Raw genomic sequence first — 22423 nt, 5'->3', positions numbered from 1 at the left:
AAATCAAAATTACCCCTTGTGTTAAACATATAATTATACTAATAAAAGCAGAATATTAATCCTTATCAGTTCTTTTTCTTCAATTATTTTAGTACATGTGCACAGATTAACATCAACACTATCATCTCCCACTGCTAGTTAATCCATAAATCAGCAAGGGACATTTTAACAGGACACAGGATGTTATCCTGGAACAACAGCCTCACAGTATATCCATTTATATTAAAAAAGTATCCCTTTAAAAATAATGTTCACTATCATTATTATTAACGATGATCCGCTGATTTAGGTAAAATTGCTTCTCTCCCTTCTTCTCATTTTATATTCTTTTACAGAGAACTTTCCTTTATTTATGTATTGGCACAGTTTCATTGGCACTTCTTCCACACGTCGTGCCATTCAATAGTTTTATCATATCAAGAAGAGTTGTACAATCATTACCACAATTTTTCTTCATTTTATTCTTTATTTGTGTAATTAATTTTTTAACTGTGGCAAGAATATACATAACAAAACATTGTACAATTCCACACCTTTTACACGTATATTTCAGCGTTATTGATTATACTCTTTTATGCAACCATTATTGATATCTTTTTCCAAATTATTCCAACACGATTAACATAAACTCTGTGCACCCTAAGCAAAAACCCTTCCCCTTTCACCAATGGCAACCATTCGTCAACTTTGGACTTTTTGTGTGTGTGTCGTTTTCTATATCTATCTATCTATATCTATATCTATATCTATATATTTCCATTAAGTCACTTTTAAAAAGTGTTGTATATACAGTATCACAATCCGTTCTAGTGGTCTCTCCCCACTCCTGCATTCATTGCTGGCTCCTCTATTCCCCTAACCCTCCCCACCACCATCCCCAATAAACCATTGCATAGGTTATTGTCTTTATTCATTCATTCTTCCTGTGTTTCACAAAGTAGGAAACCTAAGTAAATATTTTTTTTAAAAAACCAAAACACAGTGAAACAGAAAGAATCGAGCAATAATAATATAAATATAATAATAAAAGTGGCGTAAGAAAGAGAAGACCACCAGTGTTAAAAATGATCCAGAGAATAAATTTTTATCATGGAACAAATGAGAAATATTTAAAGCTAGGGCAAATTTAGGTTAGGTCAAGAGGGGTTTCAACTGGCAAGTATCACATTATGTAATAGTTTGATCCATGGTAATCAAGTGTACAATAGTCTCTGTAATTAAAGCTATTTCAATCCCTCACCTGTGGCCAGAGGAGATCTGCCAGAGGCTTAATCTGACTAGATAGTCTACAGATGGATTTGGGTTCCCACTGTCCTCCACATCCTTCTACAAATTGGGTGTTCCCAGTTTAAGCTCAGATCTTTTTCCCCTCATCATATTTGGATTTTATTATCATCATGTTTGGGTCACAGAGGCTGGTGTGCTTCTTCTATGAGGACTTAGTCGATGCCTCACATTGATGGCTACTTGCTTGAAAAACAAGCCTCTAAGATCCTAGACACTATTCCAGTTAATAGCTGGGCACCCTTTGCTTTCTTCGCCACACTTTCCTGTAGCACCCTTATCTTCAGTGATCTCTTCATGACCTTGAGTATGGAGCAGGGCCATGTTATAAGAACTAACTGCTCTTGGAAGAAAGTATCTCTTGCTATAGAAGAATTTGTAATTGTTCCAGTGTCCTTAGCTCTTGCCATATTATCTTTACAATTTTATTCTTAATTGGGTACCCTTATGTTTTTTAATGCAGTATTTGTCTCTTTTTTCCTGTATCCAATATTGTATTTATTTATGTAGCCACCAAATATTTATTCAATTTCCCCTGCGGTCAAAATCTGTGGATCATTTTCTTAATGGCAAATACCCTTTTCCAACAATATGAACAGAAATTATACACAGGGGCCTCGCAGAATGAAATACACAGGGATCAAATTGACTACATCTAAAGGAAAACACAATGGAGAAACTCAGTCAGAGCAAGGCCAGGGGTTGATTGTGGAAAACATATCACTGATTGCTCTCATATGCAAATTCTAGCTTAATCTGAAGAAAATGTTTAAAAGTCCATGAGAGCCAAAATATGACGTTGAGTATATCTCACCTGAATTTAGAGAATATCAGAGAACAGATTTGATGCACTGAACACTAATTGCGGAGGACAAGACAAGTTGTGGGATGACACAAAGAACATGAAACATGACCAAAAATCAAAAGAAAGATCCAAATGGTAGCAAATGATACTCTGAAATTGCTTTTGAATGTAAAGAAAATAAAATTAATAGAAAACATGAAGTAAAAGCTGAACAACATATTTTAAATTGCAGGTTGAGAAGACAAATTATTATGGTGAAATGTGCAAAAACCTGGAGTTAGAAAACCAAAAGAGAAGAATGTACTCAAGCTGAGACAACTGAAAAGAAATTTCAAGCCTCAAATGGCCATACTGAAGGATTCTATAGGAAAATAATTGAACGACACAGAAAGAATCAAAGACAGATAAAAATAGTACACATAATAGGTTAACATTCAATCATTCCATGTGATCAAGAACCAATGATACTAAAGAAGTATAACCTATATTGAAGAAAATTAGTGAAAAATAAAGCTCCAGGAACTGATGGAACATTATTGAGATGGTTCAAAAAATTTACTTCAACTATGCCAAGAAATGTAAAAGACAGCTACCTGGCCAACTGACTGGAAGAGATCTGTGTTTGTGCCCATTACAAAGAAAGATGATGTAAACGACAGTAAACATTATCAAATAATATCATTAACATCATATACAGGTAAACTTTTACTGAAGTTAATTAAAAACAAAACAAAACAACACAGTTGCAGCCAGGAATTCAAGCTGGATTCAGGAAAAGAGGAAGAGGTTCATTGAGAGAGTTTGGCACAGTGGCTGCAACAATGGACTCAAAAATGATGACAGGTGTGAAGATCATACAGGAACGGACAATGTGTCATTCTGTTCTACACAGGATAGCTCAGTGTTGGAACTGACTCTCTGGCCCCTGACAATAGCAATAACCTTGTAATAATAAGTGTATTTAAGTGTAACTGTGACCCTGTGTGAGAAGGAAGCTTATTGGAAAGATTTATTCTTTTGTTAGTATCACACTGTAGAAATTTGCAATTGTTATTTTATTGCCATGATCCCTAAAACTCGCTGTCTGTGTACATATTATCAGGGGATTAGGTGAAAGGAAGAAAAACTGGTTTTTAAAGAGAATCATGAATAATGAATTAACTGAAAACAATTAGAGCTGACAAAGAAATAAACGATCTTCTGGTAACTTTCTCACCCTACTATGACATTGTACATTCTAGTTGAATTGAATATTGGTGACTAAACTGCAATACATTGAAGATAACAGAATTAAATGGTTTTGAAAGGCTTTTTGGATGTAGCAGAGGAGAGAAAACCCTTATATTTCAAATTTAAGTATATTACAATACAATGTTTAAATTATTTTATTTCACTCTTCTCAGAGTTAGTGCCTATGACTGGATAATGGTGAAAGAGGAAATCTATATTTTTGCATATACATATATATGCATTTATGTCTGTGACTGTATGTGTGTATGTGGAATCACTACATCTTTTAAAAACTTGAATTTTAGGTTTGTTGGTGCTTTTCATCATGTTATTGTATTTGAGGAAATCATATTGTCCTTTTATACATTTGCTTTCTTATATTTCTCAGTATTCCTATGAAGAGAAGAGGCATGATCATGTGCAAAATTAGGGAGTATAGAATCTCTGAACTGGAAATATTTAGCAATCACACAATTGAAAATCTTATTTTTCACAAAGATCAAATGGCATATTTAAATTCAAACAGGCTGTTAGTAGCCGATCCTAGAAAAGAACCAAATTACTATTGATTACACCCTCTACCCTCGGCTTTACAGTGAAACTAGGATTTTAGAATAATTTCCACCTTGTGGTAGTTACACAGTCTGTTGTCAATTTGAGACTTAAGAGTGAAGGGGTGGAGTTTAGCCTGTCAATCAGGTTGCAGCTCTATGACCTCATTTGGAGGTGGGACAGATATAAATAGCTCACTGGAGGCCAGACACAGACACACTCCCTTTGAGACATCCCTGTTGAGAAGATACATGGAGCTTCTCTTGAGTCCTGCAGCTGAAGGAGCCACATGGAGACACCTGCTGGAGCTGAGATGCTTCCACTGCCACTGGATCCCCAAAACATTCCACCCATGGGCCTGTGATCTTCCTGTACTCGGCGTCATTGCATGTGTTGCATAAGTCTGAGGAGCAATTTATACATTGGTATAGGACATATGGGCTAATATTGGACTTATGGACTTGATCTGGACTGAGCTGGGATGTTTTCTCTATATCCAATTGTTCTTGTATATAAAGCTCTTTCTTATAAACATATGAATCTCTATGAACATATGAAATTCTAGTCCACCCAGATTAACACACACCTTCTATGTGCTTCCCTCTGCCCATATTTCAGCATGCGAGTGTTCTAATATTGGCCCTTTTTCCTAGTCAAAGCAACTTTTTAGATCCTTATACTTTACATCTCAATGGCTAGATGAGTTAATACTTTCAGAAGTATTTCGATATTAACATAGAGCAAAACAAAAATTAAAGAAAAAACTTATAGATATGAGATGCCAAACACGAGTGAGGATGATGGGTAGGTGGAGTCAGAAGAAGAAGAAAAAATGAGATGTTTTGCCAAACACTGATATTTATAGCCCATGGTCATTCAGAGCTCTGGGTTTTTTTGCCAGGCAATTCAGGCATGATTTACATAACTACAGACCTGTTGAACATTCTACTGATAAGACACATAGTTCTGATGAGTAGAGCAACCTGAGAAGAGTGAGCCAGCTTTATGGGAGGGCATTCAGGAGGAGGGAAGTGCTGCTCAAGAACAACAATAGTAGCACCAGACACAAACGTTTGGGAATGAATGCCTCACAAAATGTTACTCAATACCAGTCTAAATGTTGACACATCAATATGTTCCCAACTCAGTACATCTATTATTGACTATCAGCTATATGTCCCCTTTTACATCTCTGATGTTGTACTGAGCATGCTGAAACAAGGATAATCAGGTCCAGGATGGTGGAAATGCTTAAATGCTCAACTGCTAACTGAATGATTGGAGGTTTGAGTTCCCCCAAAGGTGCCTTAAAAGAAAAGTCTGCAACTTTACTTCTTACTACAGTCCAATGAGGAAGCCACTATGCCACCAGGGTTCCTGTCCAAAAATCCAGCTGTTAAACATCTTAAAGAGCACAGTTTTACTGTGGCACACATGTAGTTGCCATGAGTAGGAATTGGCTCCATGGTAACTGGTTACTGGATTTGACTTAGAAGTGGGGAAGGTGGAGACATAAAATAAAGTAATAAACAGAGAAGCAAACAAGAGATTTCAGAGGATATAATATAATAAATACAGGATATGATAACAAAAGTCAAAGTCCCACAGGTGCAATAAACTTTGAGCATGACCAGAAGAGGAAGTGGTAAGAGGTGAGATCACTTAAGGGTGTAGGGGCCCGCTTTGTGGGTCATGAGAAAGACTGAATTTGATTCTAGTTGCAACCTAGAGTCATTGGGCAGTTTCAAGAACAGCAGTGATTTGATTCAATTTACCTGTTGTGTGGAGATGAGATTGCAGGGAGATTAATGAAGACACTTGGAATAAGATGGTAACAGGAGAGTTACTGAAAGATTTAGGGTTGATTTTGGGGGGGAAACAAACAAAACATAACAATAGGAAGTGATGGATTAGATGTTGCAGATGAAAGAAAGGTAAAGCCTAAGTTGTTGGCTTTAAAAAATTACTTCTGTATATTTTATTAGACACATAGGATGTGTGTCTTAAAACCATATAACCACCTCCCTGGGGGGTGGACAACAGAAAAGTGGGTGAAGGGAAACATTGGACAGTGTAAGATATGACAAAATATTAATAATTTATGAATTATCAATAGTTCATGAGGGAAGTGGGAGTGTGGATGGAGGGGGGAAATGAGGAGCTGATACCAAGGGCTTAAGTAGAAAGCAAATGTTTGAGAATGATGATGGCAACAAATGTACAAATGTGCTTGACACAATGGATGGATGGATGGATTTTGATAAGCGTTGTATGAGACCTAATAAAATGATTTTTAAAAACCCCAAATAAGTAAATTTTATAAAACAAGCACGGTAGTCATTCTTAAAAAGTCATATCGTCATATGATATTGTTCATCATCCTGTTTTATCAGAATACTGACAGCTTACACATGTCTTTAAAGTTAGTTACAGGCAAGACATGAGATGAAACAATAAAAATCCAAGATAATTTGTAGAAAGGATAATGGGAGTAAGCACATATTTATTTCAGTTTGCAATAAGAATCATATTTTTAGAAAGTTAGACCTTAAATGAGGGAAATTAAAAAGATGCCAAAATGAAATAAATATGCACAAGCACAGGGAAAGGATTAAAATGGTTTCTGAATAGCACTAAACATCTTGCTGGAATTCATGGTGAATCCCAGCAATAGAGTATCTAAAGATATCATACAAATCCACCAGTAAAGAACATCAGTCTTTCCTTCAAAGAAACAGAAAAGCACCAAGTAGGAGGTGATAAAATGTTGATGATAATCTGATACTGCTCTAGCCCCATGATCTACATATCTATAGTTATATCAATATCTATCTATCATCTATTTATATAGATAAGTAGATGGAAAGAAATCTACTAGACAGAAGAAAACTCATCAAGACTATTAGAATCACACATGTTGATTCAATTGCTAGCAGATCTCATCATTAGTGCAAAGTCACTGGTTATCTTTTTCTATGATCATAAATCTCTAGACAGGATTTGGGGGGTTTGAAATGCGGACTGCAATGTGAGAAACTCACATGTTTCAAGTGTACCTCTGTATGGTTGTCATATATGCTTATTCTGAATGATCCAGGCAACCCCCAACCTAGAAAGACCCTGGAATAAAAAATATTATAGAGAAAGATGGAAAATGAATAGAAGGGACTTATTTTTCTGACCGTATACAGAAATGTAAGACAAACTAGAAGAGCAACTTATTTGATGTCAAATGCCAATTCTATTGCTTTGGCAGAAAAAAAGTTTCAGTGTGTTGAAAAAGCTTTCACCTCAAACTATTTCCAGAAAAATATCAATTATATATTTTCCCAGTTACTGTTCACTTAGAATAAAATTATCCTTTATTTTAATTTTTGGCACACAGTGCAGTAAAAGTGGAAGGCTAAATATAGACTAAATCTGCTTAAAAGGAAGTCAAGTTTAATAGACCCTCATATCCTATTTAGTTTTTTTGATTGGATGAATTCAAGGTTCAAAAGTAGACAGTTTGCCCTCCATCCACAATTCTAGCAATTTTCAATTTGAGGAAGTTTCCCTAGTGGCTTGGTATAATGAAAGTTTATTTTGGCAATTTTGCACTACCTTTAAGAAAAGGATACTTTAAGGTGGGTTAAATCTCAAGTGACTAGAATCCCCCCTCAAACCCAACACCCATACACAGAGCAGAATTTCTTTTTTGTATTTGGAGCCTAAAAAGAGACATCAATGTAGATGAAAACTCACATGGATAGAATTCCTTAAAAAAACAAGCAAGGCATAACTTCTTTATGTTGCAGATTCAATGTTGTTAACATATGTACAAAATGAAGAAAAATTATGTACCAATCAAAAGTTACAACACGTATCTTTCTTCAGAGTAAGCAGAGAAAATTATGACAAATTAATTAATGAAAATAGAAAGATATTCCTATTATTTTAAAGTCGTTTAGTGATCTAACAGATTAACATACCAAGTATGAATGCATATCAATAATTTCTGATATATATTTTGGTTTGTCCATTTAGTAGTGGTTGTGAGTTGGGCTGGTAGCCACAAGGTGAACAGTTGGAAACCACCAGCCATGATTTGGGAGAGAGATGAGGCTTTCTACTCCCACAAGAGTTACGGTCTCAGAAACTCAAAGGGGCTATTCTACACTGTCCTGTAGGGTCACTATGAGTCGGCTAGACTCAAAGGCAGAGAATTTGGTTTGGTTTTGGTCAATGGAAATGGAAACCCTTTCAAGGCTGAAGTCAGAGCAATCAGATTGTGGGATGCATAAGGCTGCATCCTGATGCTAGGGAATAATGCTTTATTTTATATATACCCTGGTTTCTCTCTAAAACCATGTATCACTAACACACTATTCACATTGTATTTTTATTAGTGGTGCATGTGTTATTATCTGTTTGCCCTAATTAGAATATCCTCTCCATAGGTATTGGAATCTGGGTTTATTTTGCTCACTGACAGCCCTAGTGCCTGGCAGAGTGTAGGGCTATCTATTATATGAGGCACTCACATATTTGTAGAATAAATGACATTTTTTAGTTCTGAATAAATTCAGATACTATCATTTCACTACATAATTTGAACATACACATGCATGCACACATACTGTACTAAACTCCTATTTTCTTCCAACACCTTTATTTCCTGTTGGCAAATAATCAGTGGATGATAATAGACTTAATGAAATATCATAGAGCAACATCTATTAGTGGAGAATTACAGAATTGTCTTAAATGAGGGTCTCATTATAACTTGATATCGGTGCTTTGCTATGGGTACTTCCTTGACTACATAAACTTTCAAACCAAACTTCTGGCCAAATATGACCCTTGGATAGCTGGAAGTATAAAATGTTAAGCTTCCATCTTTGTTAGACAATTCTAGCAGATGGCAAAAACAGGTGTGGGGACTAAAATGGATAGGTTACTCTGAAAAACATAACAAAAACTTTGAGCATATGGAATAAAACCTGATTTTCCTATACCAGCTCCAAATGTCACCCACACCGGTGCAAGGGCTTCCTGGTTGCAAAACGGATACATTCCATCTGTCCAGTGCTACTGAGATCCACCAGAAGGCCAAAGTTGTCTGCAGGTTTTCTGTATCCATAATTCCTCATGGGTTGCTGTGTAACTAAGGAACTATGACTTTTAAGGTGAATGGGCTCCTTTGGCGCTGTGGTTAGGTGCTGTGGCGTTCATTCTTCCCCCCAGCAGCCCCGTGGACAACAGAACGGAACTGCCCAGTCCGGTGCCATCTTCAGAATGAAGTTGGAGTCCAGTGTGAGGGCCACAGTGCCAATCCATCTTGTAAAGGTCTTTCGTCCATTTGCTGACCGTCGACTTTTCTGACGGTGAGGGCCTTCTCAGGGACTAATCCCCTCGATAACACGTCTAAAGTAAGTGCTGTGTCGTGTGGCTTCCTTTAAAAGGTCAGAAAACCAATAATACATTGCGGATGCATCGTTGCCAAAAAGCTGTCCAAATTAACTTCCTTGGTAACAAATTAACTTCCTTGGTAACAAATATTAGTGTGCAGCTGCATAAAATGTGTGGGATGGAAAGTCGGGCTTTGGTAAAGTTTCTATACTTTAAAGTTGTAGAGTTCACGATAAGGGCCTGCGTCAGCTATCTTCCTCTGCCCTTGCAGATTCATTGAATACTAGATGATTGTCACCTCCAGGCCTCCGTCTCCAAACTGTTTTCAAATGATCCCCTGCCCTGGAACTCCAAGTTGTGTTTGCCCAAAGAATGGGAGGCAGGTACATGGAGACCACAGGTTGGGAGGAGAGTAAGATGGAGTAGTGTAGCATTCTCCCAGGCCCCTCATCGGCGAGTTTCTGTGAGTTTTCTGAGGATTTCTTGTGAGGACCTCATCTCTTGTTCACATACAACCACTCTAACTGGTCGACCACCTTGCTCTGTATGGCCTAGGGATAGTAATGTCTCACTAGAAGGACTAGCCTGGGAGCACTGTCGTGTCCTTGAAGTTCTCCTTACACACTTTCCACATCTTTGTAAATCCTCTGTCTTTTATTTTACCCAGGTTGAGAGTCCCATACCCTTCCTGCTCTATCGCTGAATGACAGACACTCCTGAGTTCTCCTGCCTATACCCTACCTCATATAATTCAACTTTCCCCCATCAGCAAATGGTAATTAGTTCAACGATTCATGAAAACCCTTTGTTTTTCTATATGGCTCATCCTTCACTTCCTGTTTGATACCAAGTCCTGCCAGATCTACTTCTGAAATGTTTTTAGAAATTGTCCCCTACTCTTCATGTCTATTAGCACCTCTGTAATCAAAGTGACTTTCATTTCCTACCAGGAATATTGCAGTCTCTTGATGATTTGCCAGCTCTCTCAATTTGTAAACAATTTTATTGACATATAGTTCACATTCACATCAAATCAGTGGTTCCAATATATCAAAACACAGTTGTGCAATTATTACTGCAATAAATTTTGGATCTTTTTTTTCATTCTTGTATCCATTGTTATTAGTATCTCCTATGTCCACAACCTCCCCAAGAAAATATTCTTCTAGCTGCTATTTCTATAAGGTTGTCTATCCTGGATTTCATATACAGAAAATCATACAAAGAGAAGTACAAGAAGAAAAGAAATAGCAACAACCATAAAATAAAATACAGAAAAGCCTCATTCCAAAAGAAAGCAGAAAGTAGTAAAAGTTAGGACAAGTAAAAAATGGTTCAGTATGGATTGTGATGAGTTGCATAGCCCCCAATAAAATGATTTTCTTTAAATGGTTTGAAAAGGAAAACAAATGGTAAGATTTTAAGTTTGAACCAAATTATGTCTTCAGTAATCCACGTTCCAATTCACCTTGTCTGGGGACAAAGCTGTTCACATCCCTGTTCAATGGCATCTTAATCTATGTGGGGATTCCATAACTGAATTTTGGGCTTTCACTGTCATGTTTAGCCTTTTGTAAACTGAGTGTTCAGAATTTAAGTTTTAGTATAATTCCCTCCTCTAATCCTGGGTTTTACCATTTTAAAACCGTGGTTCACACAGTGTGCTGTGCTTCTTCTGTGTGGACTTAGCTGGCACCTCACTTGGATGGCTGCTGGTTCGAAGACAAGTCTTTAAGACCCAAGAATCTATTCTTTGTGATAGCTGGGGACCATCTAATTTCTTCACCACACTTAGTTCTACGATCCCTATCTTCAGTTCATGAGGGTAAGTATCGAGCATGGCCACATCGTAAGAATGAATTTTTCTTATATTAGAGTTCACGATTAAGTTGTGGCCGCTCTCTTTTTATCACCAGTCTCTAGAAGCTTGTTCCCTACATCTTGCTCTCTATCTCCTTCAGTCCCTACAGTAAAACAATATGATATTTGGGGGAAAAACAATAACAAAAAGACTCAAGGCCACGCAGTTCTCTAGCTCAAAATGCCATAATGATTTTCCTTCGTGTTTTTGGTTAAAAGGCAAACACTTTTTCGTGGCCTAAATGCCCAACAGAAATAACCCTCTGCCTGGCTTTTGGGATATCTGGATTCCTATCTGCTTCTCAAACAAACCGAATTCCTTCGTACTTTGGGCCTTTTGCACCCACCCTTTCCTCTACCTCATGCAGCCTTTTCCAAAGTTTTTTCTAAACATGGTTCTGTGCCACACTTTTCTGTCTGGGCTGCTTATATTCCTTTCATAGCACTGATCTCTGATCATCCTGTTTATTGGCTCTTTGTTTATTGTAAATCTCAGTCAACTGGTATGTAAGTTTGATGAGATCAGAGACATCATCTGTATCTCCAGAGCCTAAAAGGGCCCGGTTCATCATTGACGGTCCAATAAACACTTGGTTAGTGATCAGATGAGTGAATGCCTCATCATCCATTCCACCTTCCATTTGCACAGCAGACTTCAAATTCCCTTCATACCATGTTCCCACACTGGGCCTTCATTTACTGTTTCTGTTGCTGAAAGCTTAATGTATCTTAGAAATATACAAAATGAAACATCTTCATGCTCAGGTATTGTGGATGATAACATTTCTCATAGGATAACAAGGTACTGATTATCCCAATTATCTGAGAAATTTTCTCCATTACCAGGCAATGACTGATGTGAGTTCTGTTATCCCCAATCCGTTTTCATTTGAATGGTCTATGCACTCTTTTGTTTCTGCCTTATTTTTGCTCAGCATAATGGTTCTAAGATGAATCCATTTACTTGTATCAGTGGTTTGTGTTTATTGCTTAGTTGTTTTCCATTGTATGGGTGCACCGATGTGTGGTCAGTCATCCCCTCATGGATTAATATTTGATTTGCTTCTAGATTGGAATTGTTATGAATAAAGGAGCTTTGGATATTTAAGTATAAATATTTTCTCTTGATGTACATTTTTCATTCTTGTTTGGCAAATACTTAAGAGTAGAATGTTACAACTAGGACAGGTAGGTGCATGTTTAACATTCTAAAAGAGGATTAAACTTTTTCTAAAGTGGTTCAGTTCCCTAGTTTCCTGTTACTATTACTAATACCACTACTGCTGCTGCTGCTAACTACCATCGAGTCAATTCTGACTCACAGTCACCCTACGCACAGAATCGAACAGTTCCCCAGGGATTCAGAGGCTGTCAAGTTTTCTTTCCGTAGAGAGCTTCAACTTGCTTCTGCAGAAGTGACTGGTGATTTCGAACTGCTGACCTTAAGGTTAGCAGTGCAACATGTAACCCACTAGGCCACTAGGGTTCCTTTTAGTTTCCTACAGCTGCCATAATAATATTATACAAATTAGGTTGGTTTCAAAAAGCATACAGGTATTACTTCACAGTTCTGGAGGCTAGATGTCCAAATTCAGGTTTTACTCTCTGTCAACTATGGGATAAGATCCCTTCTGATCGCTTTCAGTGCCTGTAAACCCAGGGCCATCAGGTTGATTCTAAGTCATAGCAACCCTATAGTCTCATCTTCTCCAAAGGATCAGCTGTTGGGTTTGAACCTCCAATCTTCCAGACAACAACACTAGGACCAGCTTTTGTAATTCTGGCATTTTTTGGTATTCCATGTCTCACCCTACTCCAGTATGACCTCATTAACTCAAGCAAGTATATATGTACAACAAAACAAAAACATTTTCCCCCCAAACGAGCTCATTCACTGGTACAGAAATTAGGACTTTTCTTTCTTTCTTTCATCTTTCCTTTCTTTTAGACGAGGAGGCATGGTGTGCGATTCAACTTTTAACAAGTGGTGTGTGCTGTTTTTCTTTTCTTTTTAGAAATATTATCAGTTGTTTAATTAGGTTCTTTGCTAGAAATGTTGGACACCAATTTGTGAAGATAAAATCCATTTGTGAAGAAAATACACATGTAGCCTTGGAACTGGGGAAAGGCTTTGTTTTGTTTTGTTTTTTTGCAAAACTTGCGAGTTCACTACTTTCTGATCAACCTTGCGCTGCTCTATGATCTCATCTTTCTCTTTCTCCGTGTCAGAGAGCTCACCTTCTTGGTATCTAGGCTCAGGCAGCTTCTTCTGGAAATAGGCATCCATAAGCTATTTGGGGACTTTCACACCACTGATGGCAATTTTGGTGGAGATGGTGATGACACATTTCTGGTGTGTTCTATGCAGTGGAACTCGATTGAGGGAGAGAGGTCCAGTCACGAGTAACAAGAGAGTCCTCGGTTGCTTCAGGAAAACCAGTCTCTTGCCTTAGTGGTGTCCAGTCAGGATAATCAGAACGATCCCCCTGAGGAATGCTGGAGTGACGTTTCCTCATGTGCTGCCTGAGGAGTGCTTTGCGGTGGCTTCACAGCTTTGCAGCACATCTTTAAGAGGGTAGTACCTAGGCATGTTGTGCAGCTTAACCACTTGGGAAACACCCAAGTTGTCACCACAAACTGGCTTTGTGACAGTTACAAGGGCCTTTCCCTTCTTCTTCTCCACTCTAGATTCGGCCATTGAGTGTATGCTCTTTGATGGCATTTCTGAGATACATGGCTGAGGGGAATATCGGCCAAATCCTCTGGCTAGGAGAGGGTTTCAGCTGCAGGGGGGCCTCCGCTTCTTGACTTTGGTCTTTGCCTTACTAACTTTGCCACTGGCATCTGCCTTCTTGACCCCAGGCTTCCTCTCCATGGTATCTGGCTTCATTGTCAGCCTTTGCACCTGCCATCTTGCAAGATGAGAAAGAGTGCTCTTTCTTTCTTTCTTTCTTTCTTTCTTTCTTTCTTTCTTTCTTTCTTTCTTTCTTTCTTTCTTTTTCATTCTCAACAGCAATGGTCAAGGTTCCTTTCACTCCATACCCTCACCAACATTTGGTATGATCAGCCTTTTACATTTTAGTCTTACCAATAGATATCTAGTGCTATCTCATGTGGTTTTTTAATTTTCCTGGCGACTCATGATACTGAGCCACTTTTCATGTGCTTATTTTCCATTCCGATATGGGCAATATGTGAAGTGTCTGCTTTTTCAATGAACATAATTTCATTTAAAAGTTGTTGTGATTATTTTCAAAGTGGCTGAATTCTCAGGTATACAGGATGTTTAACAGATTTCGTGAGCTGATTACTCGATTGAGTCAAAATCAAATACCATTACTAGTATTCTGCATTTTAATACAGGAAGTTACCATCCAATACATAAAAAAAGATACACACAAACAACCCACTGCGATCAAGTCAATTCCAACTCACAGTGATCCTATGGGACAGAGTAGAACGACTCCTTGGTGTTTCCCAGACTAGAAATCTGTATAGGAGCAGACAGCATCATTTTTTTCCCCCAAGGAGCTTTGAATCGCTGACCTTGGGATTGAGCAGCTCAATGCTTAACCCACCAAGTCATCAGGCCTCTTGATCTTAGGTATAGACAGTATTATCTTTCGTTGAAAGAAAAAAGCAGCTTGACAAGAACAATTTATCAGTGTCTTTGTATTGAATAATTTTCATTCTTTTAACTTAAAATTATAATCAAGATTAGAGTGTCTCATTCTCACTACGATACATGCAATCTGAAATTGGCACAGCAAGAGTTTTCCATAAATGCAAGAAGAGATAGAGATGGCTCATTTGCTTTTAAAATGGATGCGATGCATACAGCACATGTAGAGAAGAATTAACTAACTGGAACAAAATGTTTTTCTCAACCATTCCTCTCAGGTGGAAACCCCATTATCACTTTTTTTTTTAACTTAAAGATAATAAGAAAGCCCATACACTGAAAAAGCCCCTATTTTAATCATTTACATCCTATTTCAATTCAGAATTTGATCAAGTAAGGCAGCTACTCAAGATAGTTCATATACATATATATTCTTTAAAATGCATAATCTAATTTTTGTTGCTAATCCTACATTGAAAAGGGTCCTTATTTAATATGTTTATAACCAACAAAATTCAATTTCATTTTGAATACAAGATATGTGCTTGTGTATTGGAAGTTAATTGGAATGCTCAATAATCTACATAAAAAAGAGAATATTTGAAATTTACATCTTGGGAACTGTAGTGGGGGACCAAAGAGTCGAAGAAGCCCGAGGTACGTTTCTGTTGTAATGGAGGGATATCTAGTGGGATGTAGAAGTGGGAGTACAGAGAAACTTGAATCATGAACAGGAGGGCAGGCAGTGACAATATGATAAAAGAAATAGAATCTATGGGGGAAAAATTAAGTTTCTATGTCACATGCAAATGGCTAAATTGATTTTAACCAAACTGCACAAGCATGTACAGGATGTTGTGATTTAAAGTATATGTACTTATACAATTAAAGTATTCATAAAGTGTTCATCCCATTGTATACATGCAATGTAACCATTTCAGGAGAGCCTCAGGCAGCACTTCTAAAAATGGGCTGTTATCTTCCATGGCAGCTGCAGGCCTCAGTTGTACTCTGCACAGGGTGCTTCAGTGTAGGACATGAATTTACCTGGAAGGCCACAGCTTAGAGGAGTGTGTGTGTGTGTGTGTGTGTGTGTGTCTGATTTTTATATAATGGTTAATGATTTGTTACAGTCACTTAGAAGGAGCCAACTAAAATCAAGGTACAATTTTTTTTCTCGCAGCAAACCAGCATTTGTTGTTTTGAATATTTTTCTAAGTGCTGACACACTGTGAGGTTACATTTTCAAAAGATCACTAACAACAATGACATAATAAATGACAAAATACTTTTTGTTCATACCAAATTAATAGTTGGTTTTCTAAAATCATTTTGGAGGCTGGGCTTGTACAACTCTTATCACAATCCATACGACATCCATTGTGTCAAGCACATTTGTACATTTGTTGCCATCGTCACTCTCAAAATATTTTCATTCTACTTGTATCAGCTCCTCACTTTCCCCTCCCTCCCTGCGCCTCTCCCTTGAAAATGTATAAATTATTTTTATTTTGCCTAATTAATAGCTTTGAGAAACAGTATATTATGACAGACAGCCTATCAATCTATGTATCATCCCAGTGGTGCACTGGATAAATGCATGACTGCTCACTGCAAGGTAAGTGTCCATTTTTTTCTTGCAGTAAATCTGGGTTTGTTGTCATAATCATTTTATTTGTTTTAAGCATTTTCTTAATGCTCATATTATGAGATCACATTTTCAAAAGACTACTGGCAATAATAATAAGAAGAAAATAAATACCAAATGATTTTGGTTTTAATTAATGAATGAATCACTTTGAGGAATAGTATATTCTGACAAAGAATTATCTATCTAGCCTCTTGGTGATTAAGTGCTTCACTGCTAACTGAAAGGGCTGCAGTTTGAACCGACCAACCATGGAACCTTATACAGTAGTTCTACCCTATCCTACAGGCTCTCTGTAAGTCAGAACCGACTCTTAGAGAAGAAGATATAGCTGTATGGTACCCACTGCCACTCAGTCGATTCTGACTCATTGCAATCCTATAGAGATTTTCTTTGACTCTGTCAAACCTTCTTAAACTGTTGGTCATGATCTCATGTAAGGCCACGTTACTGATTGTGGTGGTTATGAAAAATTGGCAAGTTAAAGTTTTCTAATGCACAATGATCAACATTTAATTCACAATCAAATATGTAATGAATGTGAGGTGCTTCTGGAAGCGCTTGTCTGTGGTGCAAATCTCTTAGTCCTGAGTGGAATGTTTAAGAGGCCCTATGAGGGTCTATATCACAAGTTCCCAAACTTATTTGGCCTACTGACCCTGTTCAGGAAAAAAAAAAATCAATGACCTCTGGCAATTAAAACTTGTGTAATCCAGGAAAAAGCAATATGCTTTTTTATATCTTCTGGATCATTTCAGCACCCCCCAGGGAGTGGTACCATCACCATAGGGAAACACTCTATATCATAGGAGCATACAGATTTATCTTTATTCTGTGGAACAGTTGGTGGGTTTCAACTGCATCAGAAAATGCTATTCTTCCTGCAGAAAAATATTCCTTTCCTGGCTACATGATATAATTTGGGACGCAATTTCTTTTCTCTTTGCCAAGCTACAACCCCTCTGACTCATTTTATCCTTTCAGTGCCCACATCCAATCAGGAAAATCTATACCTCCAGCTTCACTCACTATTACTGCTTTTATTCTTCCCCATTGCCGACTACTTCCTGACTCACAAATCTCTCTCCCAGTCCTATCCCTAAAAAGTTCTTGAGTTTGTTGTTCCCATTATTAATCAAGACTGAAATGTCACCACCATTCCTTTTTATATCACTTTCCACCCTTGTCTGAAAGCACTTATGGATTTGGGGTTAAAACTCAATTCTAGCCCCAATCTAAGAACAATTTGTTCTTATCACATGGTCTCGCTCAATGCTCACTTTCATGAAGAGATCTCAGAAGATATTACTATGCTATAGCAAAAGTGTCTTGAAGAAACTAGATGGTGCCGAACTATGAGATATATTCATTTCTGGGGTCTTAAAGACTTGTCTTCAAATAAGCAGCATCTATCTAAGTGAGGCATCGACTAAGTCCACATGGAAGAAGTACAGCAGCCCATGTGATCCAAGGACTGTGAATAATAAAACCCAAATCCTAAAGCGGGAATGGTATCGGAGCTTAAATTGTGATCACCTGGTTTGCAGAAGGCTATGGATGACAGTGGAAGCCCCAAATCCATTTGAAGGGTCCCCCACATAGATTAAGTCTCTGGTGAATTCCCTCTGTTCATTGTTGAGGGATTTGAATAGCCTTGCTATCAGACAAAGAAAATTGTAAAGCCAGTTATGGAAGATGCAGTTGGGTTAAAATGTAAAACATTATTTGAGCTTCTTTTTTTGGCCCAATGTAACATTGTTTCAAGTTCTCTTTGAGGTTTTTCTATGCTTTCTCTAGTAATTCTTGTTGGATGTTTTTTGTTTGTTTGCTCTCTATTTGTGTTTTGTATGATTTTCTGCATATGAAATGCAGGATAGGTAGATCGATAGCGACAGAATCCATTCAATGGATATGGGATAGTCCTTAATAAGAAGCCCTGTTGGTGCAGTGGTTATTTTCTCATATGCTCATCTAAATCTAACCCGCCAACATTCCAGTGGAGAAAGAAAGGTGTGGCAGTCTACTTGTGCAAAGATTAGAGCCTTGGCAACCCTATAGAGCAGTTGCACTCTATCATATATTGTCCCTATGAGTCAGAATCAACTGGACAGCAACAACTGTTTGGTTTTGCTCCTTAATGTTTTTAATGAAAAACTTAACTCTTTGAGAAGAAATAAAAAACCTTTTAAAAATCTCACCACTAACCCATTCTACCATCTACATAGCTCCCTCCTTTCCAATGGGGACAGGAACCATGTCCACAACATGGTTTAGTCAGAAAATTTCAAGGATATAAAATCAACCTTCATGCATATTGATTTTTAATATATAATTTCCTCTTCTTTGCATGCCTTTTTCTGCTTCCTCTGGCAGATACAATCCGAGTTTTTTCCCAAGAATTAGTTTACAGATTGCTTCTGTGGAACTTTGGCCAACTGTTACAGGCTTACTTACTTCTAGCCTACAGTATAGCCATAGCCACATTCTAGCTAATTATTATTGTAGTTTTGTTGTTTTATCCATTGGATTCTGCAATTGCTTGAGGAGTAACAAACATATTTTATTTATATTTCTAGCATGAAAGATAAGCAGAAGGAAGTGTAGGTTCTCAACAAGTAACTTTTTTTTTTAATTTGTCAAAGAACTTTATAAACCTTTACTTCAAATTTTATTTCCAGGCTTCTTCAGTGTAACTGGCTGTAACTAAAGAAATTATGCATAAGCAAAAGCACAAAAGAGCTAGAAATTCTGAAAGGCTTGGGCTTACAAATATTAGAGATCTAGATTTTATGAGATCCGTACACAAAACCAATGTTAAGAGCAGTCATACTATAAAATGGCAGCTCTAAGTAACTTCTTCAACTTTTATCTTCCTCAGAAGCTGACTCAAATCAGTTAGCTCCCCTCTTGGATGCCTCATCAAAAGTTGCCACAAGATCTGGAACATCCTCATCATCCTCTCCCTTAGCAAAGTGGGGCCTTGCCCTTCAAAGATTGCTTGGCCAACGACTTGGCCAGTCTCCATAAGCTAGTCAGGCTGCCTGCACCCAGCTGGTTCAAGATGCTGGGGAGCATCTCTGTCAGCTGCTTCTTCTCAGCATGGTCGGTGACGCCTGGACATCACGGTTGTTAGAGTGGATCACTGTTCCCTGGTTTGTAAACATACTCACCTCTTCGATACCAGAGATATTGTCTACCCCTAGCTACTTTAAAGAGAACTACAATTTTCTTGTCAGTGGCGGTGGTCTTCTGTGAACCACCACTTTCTGAAGGCAGGTCTTTTCCCAACAACCTGCACTCATGCTTGCAGTTTGGGGAGTTTGTCTTCATTCGTTACCCTTTCTTTCATCTTGTGGTAGCGGAGATGGTGCTGCGCCTTCAGGGGTCTTTGGCAGACCAGTGGAGATTAGCAGTTGCACACACATGAGGATGCAAGATCCTCAACATCTAATTTTTCACATAAATGCCCTACTCGTATGCTTACCCAGAGAATGATAGAAAATCTTTGCAAACTGCATATCTGAAAAGGGCCTATAAGGAATGATTACCACCTAATCATAAAAAGCTAAATAACCCGATTAAAATGGAAAATAATCAGAATAGACATAGACTATTTACAAATGTCCATTAAGCACAAGAAATGATGACAAACACAATTAGCCCGCAGAGGAACGCACACAAATCAAGAATCACAAGGAGATACCACCTCACAACCAGTTCGATAGTTGTAATCAACAAGACATAGATAAATGAATATTGATGAAGCTGTGGAGAAATTAGCATCCTCATACATTGCTCAAGTTAATATAAAATGGTGCAACTATGGGGTAAACAGTTTGTGGCAATTCCATTTCAAGGTACTGTGGAACTGGCGTGGGACCCGTGCCTGACCTTCTCTGGTGGAATGGTGACCCAACTCCATACAAACCAAAGGCTGATTTCTATGAGGCAGAGGATAGGCTTTGCCTCGAGCCTCTATTCTTCTTTATCATTTTCTTTCTGAAACCATCTGTCCCTTCGTACATTTTTTGTGGTGCTGAATGACAGTTGCAACAACCACATGGAACTCACAAGTACTACAGTTATAGAATTTGTTAGAAAAGTTAACAGGTTACAAATCAGGATTAAAAAAAAAAACAAACATTAAGGATACAGTTCTTTCATATGAAGCAGTTCTTATCAGCCAAGTCAGCAGGCACATGTCTCAGGCTGTAAGCCCCTTGGCGTGCTCAGGTAAGTGTTGACAAACTCATGTGGTGCTGTTACATTCCCCAAGGGTGCACTACTCTGCAATCCAACAGACTGCCTGAAGGCACTCATGTTTATTCTTCCTGTGACCTGGGAAGTCTGCCACTCTGTCTCATGGTCTTGATACCATGGTCCCTGGGTCCTCTGCTGCCACAGCCACTTTAGAAAGGGCTACCACATGTCACATAGGGATCTTGCATAGACTCCGCAAGAGCCTGGGAGCTCTTCTTTCTAAGTGATCGTGGGATTCCCTGTCCTACTTCTGAAATGATTGTCTTTATATGCAATGGAATGATAAGACTGACCAATCCCCTAGTTAGATTCCTCCACACTTTATTTGCACACCACTTGCCCAGTTATTTGGTAGGAGTTACAAAGACTATGAATAAAAGAGCCCTATCAAGTATTTCACTTCAGTGCAAGTACTCAAATTCAGATGCTCACAGCAGTATTATTCATATTAGTGAAAAACTAGAAATAACAATGTTCATGAACTTAACAATAGATAAAAAATGTGATATAGTCATACAGGGTAAAGTTCCTTGGCAATAAAAATAAACAAATTACTCTTTTGATATGTTCTATAATGTGCAATTTGTGATCATGGCTATAATCACCAGATACTTCCTCTGACTGAGAAGGCTCAGAGTGAGCTTCCCACAAGGATGATATGTAAGTGTTTATATGGAGCCCTGGTTTTGACATGTGTTAAGAGTTGAACTGGAGCACTCAACTGATGCCTGGACACGGGTGAGATCTTGCCTTTAAAGTAATCCCACACAGCAACTGTGGAACCCTACATCAAATGGGTACACCACCCCGCTACCTACGGGAAGAGTTGGAACTCCTCCAGCCTCATGGACAGGTGATCAAGTCTCGGTTATCTCCTTACCTAACACTCTATTTCTTCTCTCTCTATTCACTCCCCTTCTATCTTTCCCACTGCAGTCAGTCTCAACGAGCTCGTGTTTGTGTTGGGTTTTTTTCTCTTTCTTCTTTTTCCTTCTTTTTTTTTCTTTTTCCCTCTTTTTCCTCTTCTCTCCCACTCTCTCCTATCATAAGCCACTACTGGCTTCCAGATCACTACCCTGTGTTAAACAATCAGTCAATCAAAACATTGGTGAAAATTAAGAATGTCATTCTTACATTGAAGAGGAAAAATCACTTTTTACTGCAAGATTCCCCCCATACCTCTTTTTCCGTTAACATGCATTGTAAGTTCAGTGTGCAGAAACATCAGTGTGTGATCTTTCCCACACTTAGTGGACATGTGGCTTTCTTTGCCTGGAGGCACTTATTAACATCTCCTATAAGTCTTATTGCACAGACATTTGGAGAATGTGCATTTAGGAACTCATAAGGATCTTTTAAACGTGTATCAAATTTTGGACTATTTTCTAATAAATAGAGCCTTATTAACTTAGTCAAAAATTACACCAGAAACGTCTCGCATATAATTCAGAAAATGTCTCTACCACACCTCTGCTGGAAATGTTGCTTCTAATCTTTACCACGACTTTTTTTGCCCGACCCTAAAGTTAACAAAGGAAACTGATACCAAATAAGGAAAACTATACTTTAAAATAGAAGTTAAAATGATGCGTGATTGATCTCAGTATAAATATTCTTTGGGATTTATGCTTGAGGTTAGCCTGGATGCAGCTACCTGATATTGCAAAGTGCTGAGTGAACATGCTTTAAAGGATAGGTGACAATTTCTATTTGCTTATGTCTGTAGGTGCTAGAATAATTTGGTCTTCTAGAAGTACATTAGTCAGGAACT

The 22423-nt window shown here is 38.0% G+C and overlaps 2 pseudogenes; both read right to left on the bottom strand.

Moving 5' to 3' along the window:
* Nucleotides 1-13153: 13153 nt before the first annotated feature.
* Nucleotides 13154-14012, bottom strand: LOC105979609 (annotated as a pseudogene).
* Nucleotides 14013-19283: 5271 nt separating this feature from the next.
* Nucleotides 19284-19741, bottom strand: LOC115872668 (annotated as a pseudogene).
* Between the last annotated feature and the right edge of the window lie 2682 nt (nucleotides 19742-22423).

Source organism: Echinops telfairi, unplaced genomic scaffold, assembly GCF_000313985.2.
Source record: "Echinops telfairi isolate 266 unplaced genomic scaffold, ASM31398v2 ScPeMD7_7436;HRSCAF=8474, whole genome shotgun sequence".
NCBI classification, from domain to species: domain Eukaryota; kingdom Metazoa; phylum Chordata; class Mammalia; order Afrosoricida; family Tenrecidae; genus Echinops; species Echinops telfairi.
This window is presented reverse-complemented; position numbering and strand designations above follow the sequence as displayed.